The sequence below is a fragment of the Mesoplodon bidens genome (genome assembly GCF_964165515.1).
Source record: "Mesoplodon bidens genome assembly, chromosome: 2".
In the NCBI taxonomy this organism is placed as follows: Eukaryota; Metazoa; Chordata; class Mammalia; order Artiodactyla; family Ziphiidae; genus Mesoplodon; species Mesoplodon bidens.
In genome coordinates this window covers 157769980-157787143 of record NC_138177.1, presented here as the reverse complement: position 1 = coordinate 157787143, position 17164 = coordinate 157769980, and the positions used below count along the sequence as shown (strand labels likewise).

Below are 17164 nucleotides of genomic sequence, written 5' to 3'. Positions count from 1 at the left end.
TTTGTAGCAGCGCAAAGTGGTGAGACTACTGCTTTTAGTCACTTTTGCAACTACTCTGCTGTTGTAGTGTGAAAGCAGTTATCTATAAACAAATGAACCTGGCTGTGTTCCAGTAAAACTTCATGGATACTGAAATTGGAATTTCATAGAATTTTCACACGTCATGAAATACTTTTGATATTTTTCTGCCATTAAAAAAAAATGTAGAAATTTGGGAATTCCCTGATGGCCCGGTGGTTAGGACTCCGCACTTCCACTGCAGGGGGGCCTGGGTTTGATCCCTGGTCGGGGAACTGAGATCCTGCAAACTGAGCAGGCAGCCAAAAAAAAAAAAAGAACAGTAGAAACTGTTCTTAACTCATAGGTGGTACAAAAACAGGTTGGGCTGTGTGACATCATTTGCTCACCCTGCCAAGCGAAGAAGGCCCTGTATACTGGACACATTTGGAAGTATCTGTCTTTCTCTCCAAAACCATTCATAGTAATTTCACCAGTTTTAGATTCAGTATTGGTCCCTGGTTCATACCAGGGAAGCTGCTTGGAGCAAGACATTGCACAGTTTTGTATGGTAAAACACTAAAGGTTTATTTGCCTAGCTGTCATAATCTTACCAATTCCTAGTATTTTTTCCAGTGGGGAGTGGATAAGATTAAATTTTGTCATTGGCTACTTTGGGTTAACTTGAATAGAAGACACAGTCCTCTTTTGTTCCTATTTATTTGTTTATTCATTCATTTTTGGCTGCGTAGGGTCTTTGTTGCTGCCTGCGGGCTTTTCTCTAGTTGCGGCGAGTGGAGGCTACTCTTCGTTGCAGTGCGAGGACTTCTCATTGCAGTGGCTTCTCCTGTTGCAGAGCACGGGCTCTAGGCACGAGGGCTTCAGTAGTTGTGGCTCACGGGCTGTAGAGCACAGGCTCAGTAGTTGTGGCGTGTGGGCTTTGTTGCTCTGCAGCATGTGGGATCTTCCAGACCAGGGCTCGAACCCATGTCCCCTGCATTGGAAGGCGGATTCCTAACCACTGTGCCACCAGGGAAGCCCTTTTGTTCACTTTTATTCAACTTGATTTTGAAAGTAGACACATTAGTCCTTAAGTATTGTAGAAGCAACGTGTACCTGGTGGTCTTTTTCTCTTTTTGGCTGTGCAGTGCGGCATGTGGGATCTTAGTCCCCAACCAGGGATTGAACCTGCGTCCCCTGCATTGGAAGGCAGATTCTTAACCACTGGACCTCCAGGGAAGTCCCTGCATGGTGGTTTAAAGGACTAGCTTTGACCTCAGGTTCATAGGAGCAGACAAGGTCATCTTTGTGCTTCCTTATCTTCTGTATTTCTCAATAAAAGATGATAAGGGGGGGGGCTTCCCTGGTGGCGCAGTGGTTGAGAGTCCGCCTGCCGATGCGGGGGACACGGGTTCGTGCCTCGGTCTGAGAGGATCCCACATGCCGCGGAGCGGCTGGGCCCATGGGCCATGGCCGCTGAGCCTGTGCGTCCAGAGCCTGTGCTCCGCAACGGGAGGGACCACAACAGTGGGAGACCCGCGTACCGCAAAAAAAAAAATGATTATCAGGGGTGCTTGAGGTGAGATAAGAAAAAACATTTCAAATCTTTTTTAACTGTAGGAAGTAAAAATGCTTTAACTGTAGGAAGTAAAAACTTAGAATGTTAGTGCTCACTGTTTGGATTTAGGAACTATGTTGTTACGTAAGGTATAGTGTATGGAACGTGGGGGCATTCTGAGCTGCACTCTAGTCTAAGCCACTGCTGTCCTTTTCCTGGATAATTGTAGGCAATATCTAACAACTTCTTCTGCTCTTGCCCTGTTAAGGTCTGTTCTACACTCAGCAGCCAAGATCCTTTTAGAACATGATTCTGGTCCTTACTCCCCTGCTCAGAACAGTGCTGTGGTTCCCTACATAACCTGTAGGAAAACAAAAGTCCTTACGATGGCTTGCAAGGCCCTTTCCATTCACCCATGTCTCTGACCTGATCTTCCAGCTGTTCCTTGGAAACTTTTGGCATTGCAGCCACTCTTTTTCTGTCTTCCTCAGATACACCAGGCATGTTCCCTCCGCAGGGTCTTTTGCACTTCCTCTTTCCTCTATTTGGTCTCTTTTGCCTTCAGATAAAGTACAGCATACTGTTTCTGTTCATCTTTGCCTTCTCTGACCACAGTACATAAAAGAGTAACTCTTATTCCTCATGTGTTCCCACCTGCCCCTTAGAATGTAAGCTCCAGGAATGAAGAGATATTTTAAAAATATATTTATTTTTGCCTGCGTTGGGTCTTCGTTGCTGTGCGCCAGCTTTCTCTAGTTGCGGTGAGCGGGGGCTACTCCTCGTTGCAGTGCGCTGGCTTCTCATCGAGGTGGCTTCTCTCGTTGTGGAGCACAGGCTCTAGGTGTGCGGGCTTCAGTAGTTGTGGCACGCAGGCTCAGTAGGTGTGGCTCACGGGCTTAGTTGTTCCAAAGCATGTGGGATCCTCCCGGACCAGGGATGAAACCCGTATCTCCTGAGTTGGTAGGTGGATTCTTAACCACTGGGCCACCAGGGAAGTCCCTGAGGAGATTTTTAATTGCTGAATCTGTTGCCTAAAATAGTGCCTGGCAATGTAGTAGGTACTTAATAAACTTTTTGTTGAAGTAAGTGGACAGTTAAAATGGAAATTGTGTAGAAGGGAAAAAGATATATTGTCGGTAGTGCTGTGGTGTCCTTGCTAAAATACTGGTATCTGACGAAAGGCAGGTCAGGAGAAGGAGGCTGAAAAGCATGCCTATCACTGTCCCGATGACTCAAGCAGGACAAGTTTGGGGGTGCATAAAAATTGGTGGCAGGTGACTTAGGGCTTCAGGTGTCTCCTTGCTGTCATAGAATAACTAAGGGCCAGAGCCTCAGATTTGCTTCTCCACCCATTGCAACAATGAAAAATTGAAGATTTGTTGCAATGAGAAAATTCTTGCCAGTGTCGGAGAAGAGGTTAATTAATAGGGAAGAAACATGATGGGGTAGAAAGAGGAAGATTGTGTGTGTGTGTTTGTTAACTGGCTAGAATTTTAAAGGTGGATGTATTGGAATAGTTCTTTAATCAGTGCATTGTAGAGTAAGCGGTTCCCAGTTTTGTAGCAGTCATCGGGAGTTCCCTCAAGCTGACCAATGTCATGAGCCCCTGTGCCTCTGCAGTTAGAAACAGGGAAGGTTTCGGCTGATGAAACCTAGGATGAATTCCCAGAATGACTTGCAAGAATACATGCAAAAGTATTGTGAAAGAAAGAGTTTTTGTAAGTGCTGTATTTTTGCTGTTTATCAACTAAGCGAATATATACCAACATTGTCATTAATTTGCCGAATGGTCTGACTGAATAGTAATTTAATCTGGATAAGTCTTAGTTTTAAGAGTAGGTTTTTGTTGCCTCTTTGTAATGTTAATTACCTGATAACCTTTGGTATAGGTCAAGAGTTTATTACTTGTGTATTCAGTTTATTCAGTGGACACATATCAGTGTTAGGTATATAGAGTTTGCAGCCTTGTGAGGTAAGTAGACATATTAACAGACATAATGATATGCGTGTAAGGAGAACCATGTCTAGGGTAACAGAAGCAATACCTAGCCCAGCCTGGGTGAGCCAGGGACAGCTTGCTGGGGAAGGAGACCCTCTTAAGAATGAGTAGGAGTTTGCTGAGAGGGGAGTTGAGGGCTCCCCACTACTGAGAGACTATAGCTTAAGGAAATGCATTCTTTTCTCTCCTGGCTAAATAGGCAAGGATTCAGCTATGTGCAAACCACAGGTTTCAGAGAAAGCTAAGGTGGGTATCCTTGATTGAGTCAATGAATAACTGAAAAAAGAGAAGATTAATGTCAAGACTACGTCTTCAGATTATTTAATTCTTAGGTGCCTTCCTACTTTACAGTATTATGAATGAACGAAAAAACTTTAATTTAGGAGTGAGGATGTTAATTACATACTGAGCTTGCTGATCTTGGAACTTCGTTTTCCTGTTTGTTTGGGATAATACTACATTGCTTTGCTATATGGCCATGTTAGTAGTATTTGGATCTGGGAATATTTAAACAACTGGATCTGAAGGGGTTTTTTTTTGTGCTTCGAGGGATGAGTGTGGGGAGTTACTTTAACTTGAAATGTATTTGTTAAACTTAGTTCAGCATACTTGAAAGTTTTTTGTTTCAGGCATCTAATTCTTCTGAAGTTATTCTCCAGGCTGAATTATGGAGTTGCAAATTAAACTTGTATAATGCAAACCATAGCACCTGAAATATTGCCAGTGAAAGTATCAGGTTACAAGAGGAAGGTTTTAGCTTTCCATACTTCCCAACCTTACTATAGGAGGTTGGATGGATGAAAATGAGTATGAGGAGGCCCTCAGGCCAGTATACTTTGGGAGAGAATCCTGTGTCCACTTGGAGTTAAGTTGAGGGCTAGAGGAGGGTTTCTGCTTATAGATTACAAGCATCTGTATTTCAAGATGCAATCTGCAAGGTTTGGGTAGCTATTTTATCACTGCTTATTTCTTCTCATTCCAGAGTTGTATCCTGACTTTGTAAATTGGAGAAGCCAGCGCGGCACTGCCAGTATTCTTTGAGGTAGTGTCTGGGGTCTGGTGCAAGTCGAATCATTGTTCAAATAAGGTAAATGCATGGTGGTAAAAGGAACTAATAATAACTTCATTGGCTTATAAAGCCAGTCTTATGTTGTTTATCCAGAAGATTCCTTAATAGAAGTTCTGGGTTCTTATTAAACAATATTTATCTTTCAGTTTAAAAAACTGAAATAGGCTGATAAAGTAGCCTTGCTCTCCTCTCTGATTCCATCCCAAGTTTTAGAATCAGCAGTTACTTTCTTATTTTAACTAACTTTTGAGTTTTTAAATAACACATGTTTATTCACTTGGACATACTGAAAAAGATCAGCCATAAACTTGACACATATGTAGTCACTGTTAATAGTTTGGTGAACAGTCCCTTGTCATGCATATGTTACTCTGATATGTGTGTACATAATCAAAATTGGAGTTGTGCTCTTTTGTCACTTGGTTCTTGTTAACAAGAAAAGTTTTCTCTGTTTGCATTTTTAAATGACTCATGGCATTTCATCATTGGATGTGCCATATAATTTATCTAGCTAGTTCCTTTTTGGTAAACATTTAGGCTTTTCTCTCATTTTTCCGTGTGTGAGGTAACTGTGTGATGGACATGAATAAATTTATGCATACAGTTGATTTCCCCCCATAGTACAGTTTCTTCTCTTAAATTTAAAAAAACATTTTATATATTTATTTAAACCTTTTTTGTTTTACTTTTTATTAATACATGTACAGAAACCCTGTACGTAGTCATGTCAGACCATCAGCTCCACAGGGCTTTTTTTTTTTTTTTTTTTTTTTGTGGTACGCGGGCCTCTCACTGTTGTGGCCTCTCCTGTTCCGGAGCACAGGCTCTGGACACGCAGGCTCAGCGGCCATGGCTCACGGGCCCAGTCGCTCCGTGGCATGTGGGATCTTCCCGGACCGGGGCACAAACCCGTGTCCCCTGCATCGGCAGGCAGACTCTCAACCACTGTGCCACCAGGTAAGCCCTCCACAGGGCTTTTTATGAAAAACAGTCCCTCCCGCCCCTTTCTCAGTCCCTAGAAGCAATCATTTCCAACTCTTTACTGTTTCTTTTGGTATTACCTCTAAAATAATAAGCTTATTTTGCTACTTATGGATTTTCCAGTTTTGGGTATTATCTATTAACTTTCTACTTTGGATAGTGGTAGAATTCTCTGACCACCTCACATGTCCACATTTATTGTCACTCTGGTTGTAATTGAATTTTGGTTAGAGCAGTATTCACTTAACAATACTAAGGTTATGTATAGCTTGTTCACAGACAGATGTCATATGCTATGGTTAATTTTCTTTTTTCTGTACAACTTTTTGTTTTCTCTATTGTTAATAATTATCTTTTTCTGGTCTGTTTTGTTTAGTTTCTGTGTTCTTATCAGTAATTTCTTTCTAAACTCTACCCAGAAGTGTGAATTCTTCCTCAATACTTTAAGCATTTTGGTTATATTATAAATTTTATCTTAGAGATATTTTCTTTTTTTAAAAAAAATATTTATTTATTTATTTGGTGGCACCTGGTCTTGTGGCAGGCGGGCTCCTTAGTTGCGGCTTGAGGGCTCCTTTTAGTTGTGGCTCACCAGCTCCTTAGCTGTGGCATGCGAACAGTTAGTTGCGGCATGCATGTGGGATCTAGTTCCCCGGCCCGGGGTTGAACCCAGGCCCCTTGCATTGGGAGCGCGGAGTCCTAACCACTGCACCACCAGGGAAGTCCCCTTAGAGATATTTTCTAATCTGCTTCATTCTGAACATGTGCTCTAGGCAGCTGGGATGTTGTTATCACAACATCATCATCCTGATGATTTTTCCTACCTTTTTTTGGTTTTGTTTATGGTAAGAAGAAGGAATCTAACATTTTGTATTAAGTCATTAATCAGTTGTCCCAACTATTCACTAATACTCAGTGTTTTTATTATTGTTGCCTTATTTCGTCTTTAAATACTTAGTGATAACAAGCGTTTCTTCTCTCTCCAGGCTCAGCAAGCAAAATATAATTGATATTTCCATACTTCTTATTTTTCACTCTGTGGAACTATGACAGTTCTTCAAGAGACTTAAGTATTGGAAACTAGAAAACAAAGACTAGAAGGACATGTACATAGGAAGCCAGTTGCATAATTTAAAAAATAAGTGTACTGGATTTTCCCCTCTAAGATCCTTTGTCCTTTAAAGCTGCTTTTTAATTCTTTTGATTAATTCAGTCAGTAGACACTTGAGTACTTGTTACTGTGCCTGTTCTCTGTTGCTAGGGATAACCGGCAATGAGCAAGACAAACAGGACCCCCATTCTTGGGGAGCTTACATTCTAGTTTGGGAAGGCAGATACGATAGTGTCAGATTTCCTAAGTGTAGGAAAGAAATACGACTACAAGATAACAGTGAGGTGTCATTAGGTAGAATGCCAAGGAATACCTTTTCGAGTTAGGTGACAAGCTGAGATCTGAAGGATGAGAAAGGAGCCAACCATGCTTTAGACTGCAGAAGGGTGTTCATGTAGCGAGAACTGCAAGTATAAAGGTGCTGAGACTATAGATGCTTGTAAGTGTTCAAGGAACAGAAAGAAGGCCTTTGTGACTCCGGTAGAGTGATTGATTCGGGAGAGAGTGGTTTGAGATGATGTTGGAGAAGTAGGCAGGAGTCAGATCATTTAGAATCTTGAAATTATGGCAAGCTGGAGCTTTCATATATAAATCTGATGAATTCAATTTTGTTCCTTTAAAAAAAAACAACAAATACAAGATGTTACAGAAAAGAATTAGACCTATTTGTCTATGTAGTTAATATGCTGTTCCTTATGAGCCAGAGAGGGGAGTTGCACTGATCATATGTATCTGAACTGAGGTCTGGTTCAGTGTCTGGATCTATCTGCGCTTGGGGTAGTTGAGTGGTCTCTAAATTTAGATAGCTTTGAATAGTGCCTTAATGAATTCGTTTTAGATTTAGAAGCAACAGGTTGGGTTCTTGATTTCTTTTGTAGACTCAGGTGACTGGTAAGGTCCAGAATGATAGCAGATCTTGAAATTATTTTTGGTTTCTTACGTAAAGTTGTGTGTATATTTAAGACATCTCTTTTTTTTCCCCTCAACTTATCTGGTAAAGTGTAGATATAAATGGAAAGACATCAGGTGGTTATCTCAACAGGAAAGTCTTAGTGGATGAAGACTAGAAACTGCAAAAATAAATGATGAATTTAAAAGTGACTAATATTGGATAAGGTTCAAAACTTGAGCATTTGAAAAGAAAAAGACATAATCATTGTTGTCCTTTAGGACAGTGCCATCCAAGAGAAGTCCAGTGTGAGCCACATGTAGTTTCAAATTTCCTAGCATCCACATTAAGAAAATAAATAAAAAGAAGCAGGTGAAATTAATTTTAATGATATATTAATGTAATTTAATATATCCAACACATTCTCATTTCAACATGTAATTAATATAAAAAATCCTTAATGAAGTATTTTACATTCTGAGTTTTGTACTAAGTCTTTGAAATCCTGTATTTTATACCTACAGCTCATCCCAGTTCAGGCCAGCCACATTTCAGGTGCACGGTAGCTACATGTATATGGGACACTGCAGCTCTTAGGGTTCATACTTCTGAAGGAATGGATAAATTGATGTGATCTAGTTATTGAAAGTTATTGAAAACCCTGCCATGTTGTGAACATCATTCAAAGCAGTGATAGTTTAACATATAAGGAAATAAATTTAAAAACATACATATTTCCCTCTTCTAAACCTCTGTGTGATAGACTTGTTTGGGGAAGCTGATTTTATCCCCAAAAGGCTAACGTCTGTAAAAGATGTCAAACAACTTATCTGCTAAGAGAGTTGTAAACAGACTTTATGTAGAACAAGCTTTATGTACAACTCCGTGTAAGCAGTGGCTTTCTGTGTATTGATGGTGGGATGAAGAGAGAACACAGTCCTAGACCTTGGAATCTGTAAAGAATGTCCGTAAACCAGTGGATCGGAACTCCTATCCTGGTTTCCTGAATAAGAATCTTGATAGATGGACTTTTTAAAAAGCTCTGTAGGTGATTGCAATATATACCACTGGTTCAGCCCAAGGTCTTAGTAATAATAACTTAATTAAAAAAATAGTTGTGTCATGATTGGCTGTTAAACTTAGTTTTTTTTTTTTTTTTGGTGGCCTCTCCCGTTGCGGAGCACAGGCTCTGGACGCGCAGGCTCAGCGGCCATGGCTCACGGGCCCAGCCGCTCCGCGGCATGTGGGATCTTCCCGGACCGGGGCACGAACCCGCGTCCCCTGCATCAGCAGGCGGACTCTCAACCACTGCGCCACCAAGGAAGCCCTAAACTTAGTTTTTAAAAAGGTTTATCATAATGAGAGCTGGAAGGAGGCCATAGGTGATTAGTTAACAGAGCCTGTAGTATCTTTATTAAGTCAGGAAATCTGAGAGTTCCTCTAAAAAATGGGAAGGATATATTCCCCAATGGTAACACATTTAAAACAGTAACTAAAATTGCCATCAGCCTACCCTAGGGATATAGGAGAGGAGGAGCTTCTGGGGTGAATCGAAGATTATTTAAGTTGCTGTCTGTGCTGTTCATTCTATTTCTCTAATGATGAAAGGTTAATTGCATAGATGATCCTGAGCCTAATAGACACCCATTGAGCAAATTCTCAGGAGAAGATACCATAAGTTGCCTACATTGGGAATATTAGATGAGTAAGTTCTAAATGAAAGGCCCCTCAGTTTGCTGTTGATTTTTCCCTGCTACCATCCGGCAGCAAAGGGCTTTATTCTACAAAGGTCAGGACCCTAGAATTTGACCTTTTTTTTGCTTCTCTGCACCTTTTCAGTGCAACACATGCCAGTTTAGCTAATAAAGTTATAAAACACATTATTGTTCTGTGTAGGAAGATACCTGATTGTTTACTAATAGCAGGAAAATAGAATCAGTGGTGAAGTCTGTTTGCTCTCAGAGAAGTTGCTAAATATCTCCCTCTCACCACTCTAGAGTTGTAGCTAAACATAGCTTAAGGTGTGAAGTCACATGTTGAATGGCAGGCAGTTTACATACACTTTTTAATTCCTGTGGCGGTCTTGTGAGGTGTAGGTCATGTTTGGAAGATTGAGAGAGTAAGTATCTTGTCCAGCTAATGGGTGGAGGAGCCAAGATTTGAACCCAGTTATTTTTTTGGTGCCAAAGCCACTACTCACTGCAGAACCTAGCCCAGTATTATAAAGTGACTCTCTAAGGTTCTCTTCATTTGGGACAGGGCATTTCAGATTGGTAATTTGCTTCGGCATATTCCCTCACTTACACCCGCCTTTATATGCCCATCTTGAAATAACATTGTGTTATGGAAAACACTAAATGAAACCTGGATTCTAGTCCTAGCTGTTTGTTTGCTTACTGTGTATTGGGATTATGGATTCTCTTTCCGCTGAGCAGGGATTTCCCAATTATCTATCTGCTTTGGTCTTCTCATAATTGTGAGATGTGGGCACCATTACCCCTGTCTTTTTTTTTTTTTTTTTTTTTAATGTTTTGTTTGAGAATAAGATTTACAGAAAATTGCAAGAATTGTACAGAATTCCTGTATTAGTTTGCTAGGGCTGCCATAACAAAGTATCACAAACTGGGCGGCTTAAGCAATAGCAATATATCGTCCCACAGATCTGAAGGCTAGAAGTACAAAAATCAAGAGGTTGGCAGGGGCTTCCCTGGTGGCACAGTGGTTAAGAATCTGCCTGCCAATGCAGGGGACACGGGTTCGAGCCCTGGTCCGGGAAGATCCCACATGCCGGGGAGCAACCAAGTCCCTGTGCCACAACTGCCGAGCCTGTGCTCTAGAGCTTGCGAGCCACAACTACTGAGCCCATGTGCCACAACTACTGAAGCCCGTGCGCCTAGAGCCCGTGCTCCGCAGCAAGAGAAGCCACTGCAGTGAGAAGCCCGCGCACTGCAACTAAGAGTAGCCCCTGCTTGCCACAACTAGAGAAAGCCCGCGCACAGCAATGAAGACCCAATGCAGCCAAAAAAAAAAAATTTATATTAAAAAAAAAAAAAAGAGGTTGGTAGGATTGGATTGGCTCCTTCTGAGACCTGTGAGGGAAGGGTCTCTTCCAAGTTCTCTCTCGTCGGCTTGTATTAGATGGCTGTCTTCTCCCTATTTCTCTTCATATCGTCTTCTCGCCACATATCTCTGTGTCCAGATTTCCCCTTTTATAAGGATACCATTCATATCTGTAAAGACCCTGTCTCCAAATGAGGTCACGTTCTGAGGTGCTTGGTATTAGGACTTCAATATATACATTTTAGGGTTAGGGAGACAGAGTTTAACCTGTAACAGTCCCTATATTCCCTATGCCCAATTTCTTCTATTATTAACATCTTACATTAGAATGGTACATTTGTCACAATTAATGAACCAGTATTGATACACTATTATTAACTAAAGTGTAAGCCCTATTTTTAACACATAAGAAAACTTCAATTTGGGGAGGGGATATGACTTGGAAAAGATTTCAAAACTAGTGACTTCCGGGGCTTCCCTGGTGGCGCAGTGGTTGAGAATCTGCCTGCTAACGCAGGGGACACGGGTTAGAGCCCTGGTCTGGGAAGATCCCACATGCCGCAGAGCAACTGGACACGTGAGCCACAACTACTGAGCCTGCACGTCTGGAGTCTGTGCTCCGCAACAAGAGAGGCTGCGATAGTGAGAGGCCCGCGCACTGTGATGAAGAGTGGCCCCCGCTTGGCACAACTAGAGAAAGCCCTCACACAGAAACAAAGACCCAACAATAAAAAAAAAAAAAAACTAGTGACTTCCTTTCTGACTTTAGTACAAGCAAAAGAAAACTTCCCAAGTCACATTATGAGCCTGAAAAGATATTTTCTACCTATAATTACAACAGGATTTTCTTGTTTTCTGCATCCAGCAGAGTACTTAGCGTGGAGTAAGCGTTCAATAAAATCTGATAGAATGAACAGAAACATGCTCTCGGTACTTGTTGGGCCGTGGTATTTTTTGGGAGAGTATACTCACAATAATTTTACCAAAGTAAAGTACAGAGATTGTGAAACCTGCTTTAATGAGAAAGCAAAACTATTTAAAAAATTGTGAAATGATTGTGTATTTACCTTTCCAGTAACCAGCGCTTGGTGTGAAGTCCTATTTATGTTTATGAAGCCCAGTCTACTAAGCTGAAACTTTGTTTGTTTGGCTGCACCAGGGTTGTGGCACACAGGATCTTTTGGTTGCGGCATGCAGGATCTTTTTTTTTTTTTTTTGCCGTACGCGGGCCTCCCACTGTTGTGGCCTCTCCCGCTGCAGAGCACAGGCTCAGCGGCCATGGCTCACAGGCCCAGCTGCTCCACGCCGTGTGGGATCTTCCCGGACTGGGGCACGAACCCGTGTCCCCTGCATCGGCAGGCGGACTCTCAACCACTGTGCCACCAGGGAAGCCCAGGATCTTTTTTTTTTTTTTTAGTTGCGGCATGTGGGATCTAGTTCCCTGACTAGGGATTGAACCCAGGCCCCCTGCATTGGGAGTACGGAGTCTTAGCCACTGGACAACCAGGGAAGTCCCCTGAAACTTTAGAAGTTAAGTTGTATGTTCCGTATTAACCACCTTTAACAAATGAATAAACTGAAATCTACAAAGACTGTTACTTCCTGAAAGTCCCCCAGAATGCCTTTCTTATTCCAAGTCACTTCCTTTTGCTGTTAGATAAACCATATATTTAAAACACAGTGCAGGCAGATGAAGTTGAAGTTTACCACCTTCTAGGAGGCATACTTAATAATAGAAGAAATTGGTGTGTAAAATTGCTTGCATATATTTTCTTTTACTAGCTTTTTTCAGACTGGTGGCTTGAGACCTAAGTTTATTACTTGTGTGTATTTTTCAGAATTTTCCAGCATTGATTGATTAAATTATGTTGCTTTCTGTGACTTACATAATATCCCAGCTATCTTAAGATTTTCATATGTTTTTATTTCTGATTGGGGGAGAAACAGCAGTTGATGGAAAGAATGTTTTAAAGGGGTTTCCCAGCAAAGTTTTGTCATTTTGATCTTATTCAGTCTTTTCTCTGGTGTTTTTTAAAATAAACAAAACACAAAGAAAGAGAAACATTTATGAAACTCTTATTCCTTTGTGAAATCAGGCCTGAAATAATTAGTGGCATGCTGTATTCTGTGCCATATGGAAAATAGCTATCTCACTGAATTTTTCCTGCTTTTCCAAGTTACTGAGAAGTAGCGGTCCTGTTCCTTTAAAAAATGAAAGATGGAAGGGGTGGAGTTTGCCATGTCTATGGAACAGAGAAACTAATTCTGTCTCTGAAGAGCAGGAAGGAAATGTGACCTCTTGCTGGCTGTGTGATGGAAAGCAGCTAGCCGGCAGTGTCCCTCTGCCTGACGGAGTCTGTTGCAGAGCCCTGACTCGCTCTGGAAACTCCTCTTTCCCAAGTGAGGTTGGTGTTGCCTGAATTTGGTGTCGGTGAATTGCCCCCATGCAAGTGATAGTTTAAGTACAGTCAGAAGGTAAGTAATTAAGTCCCTGGTCAGCTATTTTCAGGCAGATGCACTGGTTTTTATAAAGTGGTAGAATATGTTATGAAACTTAAATTATTTCTTCTACAGTAAATTTCAGAGTTGATAGGATGGAAGTGGAGGGATGATTCTTTTTTAAAGCAAAAAAAATTTTTTTTTAATAAATTTATTTTCGGCTGTGTCTGCTGTGCACAGGCTTTCTTTAGTTGTGGCGAGCAGGGGCTACTCTTCATTGTGGTGCGCAGCCTTCTCATTGCTGTGGCTTCTCTTGTTGTGGAGCACGGGCTCTAGGCACGCGGGCTTCAGCATTTGTGGCACGCAGGCTCAATAGTTGTGGTTCGCGAGCTGTAGAGCACAGGCTCAGTAGTTGTGGTGCACGGACTTAGTTGCTCTGCGGCATGTGGGATCTTCCCCAGACCAGGGCTCGAACCCGTGTCCCCTGCATTGGCAGGCAGATGGTTAACCACTGCGCCACCAGGGAAGCCCTAAAAGCAAAAAGTTTAACCCTCACCACTTAATTCCATTTTTAGGACATGGCTGAAGTAAGGATGAGGAATCTTCTTCTGTTTGTGTAAACATTTTAAGTTTTTTTTGCCGTTGGTAGAGCTGTTCCAAATCCTCATTTTATTGATGAAAAATAGGCACAGAGAGGTTAAAAACACCTGCTTCAAATAAGGGGTTTTGTGTTTATTAGGAGCATAAGTTTAGTTTTGGTAAATTTCTCTCATTTAAGGTGCCCATTATTTATTTACTTATTTTTAGCTTTTCATTGCTCACCAGTGGCAATGAAGAAGATCACTTCTGCCCTGATCGGAGGTCCTGATAGGAGAGGGAAGAAAGCAGTTTAACAGCCAAACAGGAGGCTAGAATAACATGTTATTTATTAGTTGATGACTGGTGCTTGGGCTCTAAAGGAGGGAAGTCAAGAAGACTCTGAGGTAGGATGGGCGCCCTGCTGGTTAGACAGGAGCCCACAGTCCCCACGCTCACCTACAGAATACTGGTATCTGGTGGCTTTTGGAAAAGAACTCTGTCAGAACAGGTCTGTTTTGCATTTGGGAGCCCAAAGCATCCAACGTAAGTAGCAATACTGTTAGAAAGGAATTACTTTTTTCCTCAAGTTTGAAATGATGGCAAAGAGTCCTCATTTTTTTTCCTGTTTTTGCTGTGCAGTTTATTACGAATTTTCTAAGAGACAAATAACACAGTGCTCCTGTTTGCTGTCCAGAGAAATCAGGGCTGGCAAAGGAAGGACAGAGATTGACTTTTGGAGGACTTGGAATTGAACCTTTGTGGATAAGAGCTGGCTTATCCAGCTGGCCAGTACTTCCCACACTGGCAGTAATCTTGACCTAGGGGGAAAAAGCTCTTTTATTATTATAAATTATCCATGTGTATTTTTATGTGAGGCTTGCCATTCCTTAATTGATGTACATTTAAACTATTGGGTTGGCCAAAAAGTTCGTTCGGTTTTAAGTACACTCTTCATTTTCACCACCAACTTTATCGAACAGCTTATTCATTAACTGAACGAACTTTTTGGCCAACCCAATAAATGCTTCAGAGCTTACCCTCAGGGAAGCTTCTTAATACTCGGAAAAATTATCTGTGTGTCAATGGATACCTAACATGAGTTAGTTTTTTTGACATAGTGAAAACAGTACACAGAGTTGGGCCTTTTGTTGCTGTAGTTACTTGACACAAGAACCGAAGGCCAGATACTGTTTCTCTGAGGGTGTGGGCTTTATTGGCTTCCCTTCACTCTCCAGTTTCTGAACACAGGGGTCCCTGTGTGCTGAATTGTTTCTGTGCAGTTTTTGGAGCTGGTTCCTCTGAATTCTTTCCAGCCTGACAACAACCAATATAGGAAGAACAATTGAGAATTTGTTTTGTAAACAAGTCCATTATTAGCATAAGTTAACTAAAATATATGCTGTCATTAATAAAAAGGTTATTTTCAGGGAAGTTGATAGTAAGGCTAGGATAAAAGCACACTGGTAAAAAAATTACAATGTCAAATAATCCCCCAAATGCCAAATAAACAGTTGAAGTGAGCTCACAATTTTTACAGTGGCTTTTGGACTTCACAGAATTAGAAGCTTTAGCAATTTTGGCTTGCTAACCCCAAAATATAGTTTATGAATGTGTATTTTCTCCCCTCTCATAATAATTTCTCAGTTGTTATGAAGTAGTCACACTTCTAAAAACAAGTTGCTGAAACAACCCACAGTGGGAATGGTATTTTGGACTACTCATGCCCTGTAATTAGGAGGTAGTTTAAGGTTGCACTTTGGAATTTACTTTAAATGTGTTTGAACTGAAATCAGTAATTGTTATTTGCTGATAAATGATTCTCCTTTTAGACTTATTTGCAGAGCACACATGGAGAAGCATGTAGAGGTGAGCCTTTTGGGTCCCCTCATTGCATGTCTGGATTAAAAAAGATTTTTTTTTTCACTGCTCGTCTTGCGGCATCTCAGTCCCCTGACCAGGGATTGAACCCAGTCCTCTGCAGTGAAAGCGCCAAATCCTCACTGCTAGACCACCAGGGAACTCCCGCAGGCCTGGATTTTTTAATGGAAGGATTCTCTAATATTTTTTTATGGAAAAGGTATGGGGAAATAGCTGCAGAGACTGGCTGTATCCACCCAGACTTAGACCATGAATTGAGCCCACCTGCAAAGAGTTGATAATTTTTTAAGCTGGATGACGGATGTACTTGGGTTCCTTACACTGTTCTTTTCTACTTTTGTGTATGTTTGAATCAATGCCTCCATAATAAAAACACTAAAAAAAAAAAAAAAAAAAAAAGAGCCCAGCTGGCTATAAGGCTGGCCTTTCTTAACCTTCTTTAAAGTCATAAAAGAGGGAAAAAATTCCATTGTAATGAAGTTTTCCTGAAATGGACTTTGAATAAAGTACAGTTTTATTTATTTAGGGTCTTGTGGAAATTACTAGTCTAGATCTTTAAGATATCTCAGAAGAAAGTAGGTAGATGTTTGATTCCACATTAAAAGAATTAACACCATTAACGCTATGAATGTCAACAACTTTGTAAAAGACTGTTAGGGGGAAGTCACCTGTAAACTCACTAGCTAAAAACATTTATATGTAAAGTAAGAAGCACATGCTCTTATCCTGTCTGCCCCATTTCATGTCTTTCCCTTCTCTTGCCCCCTTCCTCTTCATGTCTTCCTTTCTGCTCCACAGAGGTAACCACTACTAATAGTTTGCTGCATGTGCTTATGTAGATATATCTTTTTTTTTTTTTTTTTTTTTTTTTTTTTTGCGGTACACGGGCCTCTCACTGTTGTGGCCTCTCCCGTCGCGGAGCACAGGCCCTGGACGCGCAGGCTCAGTGGCCATGGCTCACGGGCCCAGCCTCTCCGTGGCATGTGGGATCTTCCCGGACTGGGGCACGAACGCGTGTCCCCTGCATCGGCAGGTGGACTCTCAACCACTGCGCCACCAGGGGAGCCCAGATATGTCTTATATGTACATCTGTACCTTCATATTACTCATTTTAAAAACAAGTTCGGGGCTTCCCTGGTGGCGCAGTGGTTGAGAGTCCGCCTGCCGATGCAGGGGACACGGGTTCGTGCCCCGGTCTGGGAGGATCCCACGTGCCGCGGAGCGGCTGGGCCCGTGAGCCATGGCTGTTGAGCCTGTGCGTCCGGAGCCTGTGCTCCGCAGCGGGAGAGGCCACAACAGTGAGAGGCCCATGTAACGCAAAAAAAAAAAAAAAAAAAAAAAAAAAAAAAAAAAAAAAAAAAAAAAAAAAAAAAACAAGTTCTACCAAATTACATAGAATACAATGTTTAAAGTTTAAGAAGTTTAGTACTAAACTCCAGAATAGCTATGATTTTATAACACAGGCAAGGGCAAACCTTTTATTATATCCTTAAGTTGTTCAAGCAATAAAATTGCCATTCTCCCCAAAGGACCTTCCTCTCCTTTTACGAGGGTGTTAAGCGCACATGTGGGTATTTGCCTTTGTGAATTTTAAGACGTCAGAA

The 17164-nt window shown here is 41.5% G+C and overlaps 1 protein-coding gene across 4 annotated transcripts in view; it reads left to right on the top strand.

The window, feature by feature from the left end:
- The window catches only part of THRAP3 (thyroid hormone receptor associated protein 3), a 74724-nt gene that overhangs the window by 23562 nt on the left and 33998 nt on the right, over nt 1-17164 (top strand). For 2 of the 4 annotated variants that reach the window (XM_081225828.1, XM_081225829.1), the window contains exon 2: nt 4537-4641. The exons of 1 other annotated variant lie outside the window; for it this stretch is intronic. The gene's annotated coding sequence lies outside the window, so the exon portion shown is untranslated. The remainder of the gene's footprint in view (nt 1-4536; nt 4642-17164) is intronic. One more of the 4 variants, XM_081225830.1, reaches the window with a different exon arrangement.